This window comes from Vombatus ursinus, unplaced genomic scaffold, assembly GCF_900497805.2.
Source record: "Vombatus ursinus unplaced genomic scaffold, bare-nosed wombat genome assembly UNPS02014935.1, whole genome shotgun sequence".
In the NCBI taxonomy this organism is placed as follows: Eukaryota; Metazoa; Chordata; class Mammalia; order Diprotodontia; family Vombatidae; genus Vombatus; species Vombatus ursinus.
Genome location: NW_020954713.1, coordinates 3,650,532 through 3,659,677, shown reverse-complemented (window position 1 = coordinate 3,659,677; position 9,146 = coordinate 3,650,532).

Sequence of the window (9,146 nt, the reverse complement as noted above, 5' to 3'; positions counted from 1 at the left end):
GGGCCAGTTCAAACTGGGGGAATGTGGCCACAAAGGGTGCTAATACACATAGATAAGAAAATTAAGGCCAAAAGAAATTATGTGATTTACCCAAGGTCACAAAGTAGTAAGAGGCAAAGCCAGTATTCAGACTCAGGTCCACTAACTCTAAAGCCTCTGTCCACTGTTCCAGTCTATCTGTAGAGGATGGTGTCCCACAGGAGAGTTTTTCAGTGAAATGACCTGGGGTTGTCTTCCAACCAACAATTGCCCTCCCGAGGATTCTGCTGTCAGCAAATCCCTGGAACACACCCAGAGATCCAGCTACTCACCCGAGGGGTGGGCTCTGTGTGGAGGTTGTTCTGTTGCCTGAGCACAGCACCCCTCCCTGGGTGGAGGCCTCAAGAGAGAAAGCCCCTGGCTGGTGTGATTCTATTATTACAGCCCTTCCATAAACAGCACTTACATCATGCCTGAGCCTGAAGACTGAAGAATATTTCCCTACCCAGTCTTAAAGGAGACAGGCAGGGGAAAGGGTTGAGCCTATTTTTAACCTGTTCTGACAGGGCAGTCCCTCCCCAGGATTCCTTTGCTCTTTATAAAATCATTGAGTCAGGGAAGGCACCTCCAAAACTGAATCTGACCCAGAGGGTGAGGAGGGCAAAGGGAAACATCTTGTCAGGTCCTGGTCAGAGTCCTGAGCCTTGGACTCTGGGCCGGGGACTCCTAACTCTCAGCTCTGTAGCTCTGATATCACCCTGGGCTCTGTTGGCTGACAAAGCTCCCACCAGCCTCTCTGTGTGTCCATGCCCTCCTGGCAGATGTCTGGCGAAATTTGCCGGCATGCCAGTTACTGAGGGACTCAACAGAGAGCTAGGATTTCAGTTCCTGATGGTGATAAGAAGTGAATCTGTCCCCTTCCCTGGCTGCTGCCTCGACTGCTTGGCTTATGGGCACCGGGGTGAAAGGAAGGGAGAGTAAGGGAGAAAAGGAGGAATAGAAGAAAGGGGTCTTTCCATGATCCAGTCTTCTTTTCTCTGCCCTTCTTTTTACCTGGCTACCTCATGGAACAAGAAACAAGAGTCATGAAACCTGGAGCTTAGAATATGAAGTCCTTAAGAGCAAGGATAGTGCTTTTTCCTTAATCTAGTGCCCAGCACATAGAGGATGCTTAATGAATGTTTCTTGACTGACGAAAAGAATCAGAGAATCCTAGAATCCCAGAATCTCAAAATCAGAAGGAACCACCTAGGTCAACCAATACTTCAACCAGAATTCTCTCCAACACCCCCAACCTTTTACCTGAATATGCCAAGGGACAGGGAACTTACTACATTTGGAAGCGACCTTTTATTTGGGGATAGCTCTCACAGTTGGGAAGGGATTTAGGGTGTTTCTCCCATTGAGTCTAAATCTGACTCTCAGCAGCTGGGCCCCATTACACACAGAACCACACTAATCCATTTTCCAAGTGTTAGCCCTTCAGATATTTTAAGACAACCATTAAACCCTGCCCCAACCCTCAATCTGCCTTTCTGTAGTTTTACAGTCTCTAATTGTTTTTTTTAATGGATCCTGGTATAAAGTAATCTCCTATCCTCTCATTGTCTTGGTCACCTTCTTCTGAACTAGTCATCAGTCCAGTTAACAAGCATTTATTAAGCACTTACTGTAATGCCAGGCACTGTGCTAAGTGCCAGAGATACATAGGAAGGCAAAAAACCAGGGTCCCTGTTCTCAGTGAGTTCACAGCATGCAAACAATTACCTACATAAAAGATATCAACTGGGTAAATGAAGCAAGCTGAAAGGGAAGGCTCTGGTGATCGGGGGATGTGGGGGTACTGGGGAAAGCCTCCTACAGAAGGCGGGATTTGAGCAGAGTGGAAAGCTCACTTTCCAGCTTAATTTGGGAGTTTCTCCGCTGAGGTAACCCACTGGCCCATGCCCAGGCTCCCAGGCTGCCAAAGCGAAGGATCACTCTCCCAGTAAGACAGGTGAGCTTATCAAATCCCCTGAACCTGTTTTCCCTGGGCTGGCCTATTATCATCATTATCAGCAATCTTCCAGGAATGGACTTGTTGCTGCATCTCCTGCCTGAGGCTCCTTCAGTGCCTGCCATTAAATCTAACCTTCTCTGATCCACACTCCGGGCCCTTCCTAATCTGGCCCAGTAGGATCTATCCAACTTTATCACCCGATGCTCCCAACACCCACCCTCCCAAACAGCTAGGCCAGACGGATACCCTGCTCATTCCAGCTCTGTCTACACATTCTTCATTCTCCTGGAAGGATTTTTCCCTTTCCTCTACCTTTCCAAATCTGACAAAGCTCAGCTGAAGTCATAGAATCACATACTCAAATGGGCCTTACTTGAACATAATCCACATAAGACACCTCATGACCTAGAGAGATTCTGAAGAGTTCTGCCCCAGGAAGAATCAGTTAAGTGGTGTGAAAGACTTTGAAGGGAAAAAGCATTTCTATAGCACCCACTATGTGCCAGGAACTCTGCTAAGCACCCCCTTTTTTATTAAATAAAATCTCATTTGATTTTTACAAAAACCCTACAAGATAGATGTGTGCTGTTATTATCCCCATTTTACAGATAAGGAAACTGAGGCAAATAGAGGTTAAGTGACTTTCCCAGGGTCACCCAGAGCTCTACCCACTGCAACACCAGCTAGAAGACCTGAGTTTGAATGCTGACTCAGACATTGAACTAGCTGTGTGACCCTGGGAAAGTCTCTGCCTCAATTTCTTCATCTTTAAAAATGGGGATAATAATAGCATCTGGTTCTTACCGGAAACTCTGAGGGTTTTTCCTTCCCAGATTGATTCTTTTGTGAAGGCAAACTAGGCCACCTTTCCCCTAGGTATTGCCTGGGAAAGACTTAAGCTTAAAAAGACTAAGATTCTCCCACTGTATCTGGGGCCATCTCCAGTAGTTTTGATCCATGTCTGGCCACTGGACCCAGATGGCTCCAGAGGAGAAAGTGAGGCTGGTGACTTTGCACAGCTCTGCCTCACTTCAATCCAATTCACTTGCAAGTCAAGACCTCACCCTGCTCATGTATGTCATTGGCCCTCTTTGAGAAGGAAGGATGATTAACAACAATCATAATATCGTCTACCTCTCATGGTTGTTGTGAGGATAAAATGAGATGACATTCATAAATCACTTTGCAAACCTCAAAGCACTGTATAAATGCTAGTTATTGTTACTGTTATCATCATCACAATCACCATCATCATTTTTATTAACAGTGACTCTGCCTTAACTCAGAAAGTAGTGAGGAGTGTCCGGAGGCAGCAAGGTGGTGCAATGGATATAGCCCTGGGCCTGGCGTCAGGAAGTCAGCTTCAGACATTTACTAGCTATGTGACCCTGGGCAAGTCACTTAACCCCAATTGCCTAAGGAAAAGAATGTCAACTCCTTGAGGGCAGCATCAGTCATTCTCTCCATTTGTATTTGTACCCCCAATGCTTAGCTATTATCTCCAACTTGCATCTATCTTGTATGTAACTTGTTGATAGAGTTATTTTCAAGTGGTTTCCCCATTAGACTATAAGCCCCTTGAGGGCAGGGACTGTCTTTTGCCTTTTTTTGTTATCTCCAGAGCTTAGCACAGTGCCTAGCATACAGTAAGTATTTAATAAATGTTTATTGACCAAGTTGGCCAGTTGGCTATTGGCCAAGCATCTAAGGATGGGTCACAATCAGGGACAGGGGCTAGATGCTTTTTGACTAACTCATTATAACTTACCCATTCTGTACTTGGTTCTTTTTAAACCTCTACCCCACGCTCATATAAGTCTCCACATGGAGGACTACAGTCAGGGCAAACATGTGCTTCTCCCTGGGGCCAGAAGAAAAAACGAAGTCAGATTATGAGCCGTCATTGGCTAGGAATCCCATATCTCTGGATCAAACATCTGCTTGCCCTGGATAGTTCAGGGCCGAGTATAATTAGGTCTTCTAATTGACAACTTTTTGGAATCTTGAAGCCAACCATCACATTTCCCCTTAGTATTTGTCACTTTCTCCAGGCTAACCATCCCAACTTCAGCCCACCGAGTCTCATGTGCCACAATCTTGACTCTGAGGACCTTCAAACACTCTGCTCACACTCCTCTGGACACTCACCAGTTTATCATTGTCCTTACTCAAATATCCCTCATCCAACCAAGATGCTGTACCGTTAGAGAAGCAAGCCCACTTGAGCCACCCAACCATCTTAGACAATTTATCGGGCTGATTTTTTGAATCCAGGTGGAATACTTTGACATTTATGAATGAATGAATGAATACATGAATGCAAAAGTATTTATTAATCATTTACTATATGGCCAGTACCATACTAAGCACCAGGGATATAAATCCAAAAGAGAGACAGTCTCTGACCTCAAAGAGCTTACATTCTTGTAAGACTGGTGGCCAAGGAGGGTTATTTAGGTCTGGGAAGTTTCAGGGGATCCCTAAGGCAATAGATTGCCCCACTGTTTCTAGGAACAACGAGAATAAGCAGTGGCAAGTTGAGCAGATGGGTGGGGTGTCCACAAAGGAAGAGGCAGCATGGGAAAAGACAGTGGCAAAGTTTAATTTCTCTGTCCAAATTCTAACCTGTTGAGATCTTTTTGGAACCCGATGCCGCCACCCAACAAATGACTCTAAAAGCTCATCTGCCTGGACCAAGGATGAGGAAGGGCAGTTTGACTTGGAAAATATTTGTAAAGAAACAGTTTTGCAGGTTTTTTTTAACACTCTGCTACTACAATTCAAACTAAACCCAAGGATTTCACAAGGCACCACCCTCCCCCCCCATTCCCCTATGGGCACCAGCAAATAAAAGGCTTCCTCGGCAGTCTGTCTCCTGGCCCCTTTAGAGGATCTCAGAACAAAATAGTTGGATTCTGCTATGGCCCCAGCTGCAGCTCCCAGAGGCCTCCAGGGAAGTTTATCTTTAATTTTTCAGGAAGAAAACTACAATTTCCTGCCCAAGGCTGGTCCCATGTTAACAACACACACATACATGCTGAACATACAAACACTTATCTAAATCTGCTTCCCATTTGTCTCCTCTATTGCTCCCTGAAGCCTTTCCTAGGGAGGGATATTCTGCCTGCCAGGGGCCACAGTAGGGACTGGCTGTTGAGAGGACAGAGGGACCTTGCCAGGAAAGACAGATCTGGCCTGGGAGTAAAGAAATAGCTCTGTCATCCTGGCTGTGGCCACGACCTGGATGGTGTCAGTGTTTCTCCTGAAAGCCATCCAAGGTAAGCAGATGTTCAACCCAGAGATATGTGATTCCTAGCCAATGATGGCTCACAATCTGACTTCATTTTCCTTCTGGCCCCAGAGGGGAGGCACATGTTTGCCCTAACTGTGGTCCTCCACATGGAGACTAATATGAGTATAGGGCAGAGGTTTAAAAAGAACCTAGTACAGAATGGGTTAGGTATAATCAGTCAGTCAATAAGCATGTATTAAGCACCTACTATGTGCCCAGCACTGGGGATACAAATGTAGTGCCAGTTACAAAGCCAACAGGGACTCTCTTCCTATTGGGGGCCGTGAATGCCCTGTGGGCAGTGTGGAGTTCACACTATCTATCTGTCCCCCTTTTGGAACTCTCCAAGAGAGTTTCCTTAGAGATCCCCCCTCCCCTTACATGGGACTAGTCAAGCTTCAAGTGGGAGAAGAAGGGAGTGAGAGAAGATGGGACAGGCCAACCCCACTTCACGTATCTAAAGGAACAGACTGGGAAGCCATGAGAAAAGTGAGCCCCCTCCCTCATTTCCCCTTCCCAGCTTGCTACTCTTGAGACTTCAGGGTGTTTCCCTTTGGGCAAGATCAGGACCTTTTGTCTTGGTTGAGCTGAGTTATCTCACTCCCAGTGGGAAAGCTCTTCCACTCTGTATTATCTGGTATATATTCTCCTTTGTGTAGTTGTTTGTCCTTCATTCTCAAAGAGGAGCATGGCATCAGGAAGGTGATGCCATGACATGCAAGTGCATTGGATTTAAGTGAGGGAGGGCTGTGCAAAGTCACCAGCCTCACTGTCTCCTCCAGAGCCATCTGGGTACAGTAGCAAGACACAAATCAGGACCATTGGACATAGCCCCCAATGCAGTAGGAGACCTTGACCTCTTTAAGCTAAGGTCTTTAACAAGTCTCAGTCTGACTGAGGCAACTCTAATTCAATGATTAAGGCTAGGTAAGAAATGAGGCCAAAAATGACCTCTTTTATCTATTCAAAAAAAATCAGTCTGGGAGAAGAAGGTCTCTGGGTTTCTGGGCAGAACAGAAACAATTGCTATTTATGCTTGGATTGGGTCCATTATTGGCCAATCAGTGAGAGCCAGAGTGATTTGGGTTGAAGGCATAGTCAAGTAGATCCATTTGAATCCCAATGGGCTTTATCAAAGCCTTGTCTAACAGAGCTCTATTTGAAGGGATTTATATTCCTTTGGGCATAGCACCCACATGTAAATGTAAGATTCCCCATGGGGAGGAAGGAAAGAAGGAAGGAAAGAAGGAAGGGAGGAAGGAAGGAAGAGAGGGAGGGAGGAAAGAAGGAAGGAAGGAAGGGAGGAAGGAAGGGAGGGAGGGAGGAAGGAAAGAAGGGAAGGAAGGTAGGGAGGAAGGAAGAGAGGGAGGAAGGAAAGAAGGGAGGAAGGAAAGGAGAGAGGGGAGAGGGAGGGAGGGAGGAAGGAAAGAAGGGAGGAAGGAAGGAAGGGAAGGAGGAAGGAAGGGAGGAAAGAAGGAAAGGAGGGAGGAGGGAAAGAAGGAAGGAAGGAAGGAAGGAAGGAAGGAAGGAAGGGAGGGAGGGAGGGAGGAATGAAAGAGGGAAGGAAGGAAGGAAAGAAGGGAGGAAGGGAGGAAGGAAGGAAGGGAGGGGGGAGGGAGGGAGGAGCATTGCTCAACTGGAACTGGCAGTTGGGTCCCCAGTGGAGCAGCTACTACTACTCACAGATTGTTATTTGTCCTTACCTATTCTCCTATGTATACCTTCTCTGAATAGTCAGTCCAACATTTATTAAGTACCTACTATGTGCCAAGCACTATGATAAGCACTGAGGATGCAAAAAGAAGCAAAAGACAGTTCGTGCCCTCAAGGAGCTCACAGTCTAATGAGGGAGACAGCAAATAACAAATATGTACAAACAAGTCGTGTACAGGACAAACAGGAAATAATTGACTACCAAGTATAATCAAATTAATTAATTTAAAAATTAAAAAATCAAGGATTAAATAAAAATGGCTGATGTTCATAAAACCAGATCGCTTCTCTTCTCAAATGTTTTCCTGGGCTTCCTATTCTCTCCAGGACAGAATGCATAATCTTTAGTCTTGTCATGTAAAGCCCTCCTTCCACTCTAACCTGTCTAATCATTGAGCCATGTCATGACTCCCCATCAGCTACTCTCTCCATTCAGATCCAGCTGTCCTGCTGGGTGCTGAGACCCCTGCAACATCCCCTGCGGGGGAGCTGGGACAGGCTGAGTCTTCTCAAACTGGTCACTCTGTGACAGTGTCTTTTTCTGGCTCCTACTCCTCTTCCTGCTCATTCCAGGGGGTGAAGATCGAAGTTTGCCCCCAGCACTGCTGTCATGAAGGATCCAGGATGGAGGATACCTTTCCTGCTCTCTTTTACTCCAGTTCTGAGAAATAAGTCTGGGGTTTCTATTCTGTTTCATCTGTCTTCAGTTTCAGGAACACCAGACCTGGGAGACTGAGCAAGAAAATTGGGGAGGTGTGAACTTCCAGGGAAGCTCTAAGAAGCCCCCAGGGTGGCTGGGACTCATGCCTGCGGGTTTGGACTTGGAGCTGGAACTGTGTTTTATAGCAACTGACCTAAACGATGAATCTAATCCCCTTCCCCTCCCCACAAACTGCTTCACTGAAGTTGGGGGGTTATGTTTGTATATTTGTGAATACCTTTTGAAGTACATATTCCTTTGTAAAAGCTAATCCTACTGTTAAATGGCCAAATGGAAGTGGGGTTCAGGGAATCACCCCTACAATTGGATAGAACACCATCAGTGAGGGCTGGAGCCTAGACAGAGAGCCTAGATCCCCCATCAAGGGTAATGGAAAACCCTGAGGGAGGGATGAGATGTAATATACTTAACTTCAGGCAGTGAGGACCAGTCAGCATTACATGTATTTATTTCTCTGTGTAAGTGTTCTAGCCATTTTCTTCCCGCTCCCACCCGAAAGAGTTCCTTAAGAACTGGGATTGGTTTGTTTCATTTTGTCTTGATATCTCTAGTACCCAGCAGAGTGCTTTGCATATAGAAGGCAATTAACAAATGTTTATTGAATCGAGTTGCCTCATCCAGGCAATCTGAAAATTCCATCGCCTGACAATCACCTCCCTGAGAGTGGTCACTGATTCACCTTGCAAGCACAGGGTTCGCAAACGCTCAAGAAGGAACAGATTTACTTAACAGGTCATAGAAAACAAATATGACTCAGAACAATTCATTGCCTGCCTGTGAGCAAATCTCTTCAGAGAACCTGTGTCACCTTACTCATTTAGTCATACCCTGAGCACCTAACAGGGGCTGCCTACAATGCAGCTTCTCAAATGCCTAGTAAGGCTTTCAGGAATGCTCCTTATCACACCTATGTATCACTCCTCACTCTGCTGTCAGTCCTCTGTGGCTCCCAGGAGAGCACAGGGATAATTGCTCCCCATTAAAGGCAAGTAGATGGTGCAGTGGATGGAGTAGTGGGCCTGCAGTCAGGAAGACCTGAGTTCAAATCCAGCCTCAAACACTGTCTGACCCTGGGCAAGTCACTTGGCCTCTTTTTGACTCAGTTTCCTTAACTGTAAAATTAAGGATCATAATAGCACCTATCTCCCAGGGTTGTTGTGAGGATCAAAGGAGACAATATCTGTAAAGTGCTTAGCACAGTGTCCGGCACATAGTAGGTGTTCTATAAATGCTTTTTCCCTCCCCACCCTCCTATCATGGTTCCTTCACCTTGTACAGCATCACAAGAGCCTGCAGTTCTCCAGCAGATGGCATCAGGCTTCTTCTTCCTCTCTAAGCCAGTGGTGTCCCAGATATAGACTAGGTCTGTAGGTATAGATTTTATTCCAGAGCTCCTTTGTCTTGATTAAAAGCATCTGGCCTCCCTAAATCTAACTCTTAAC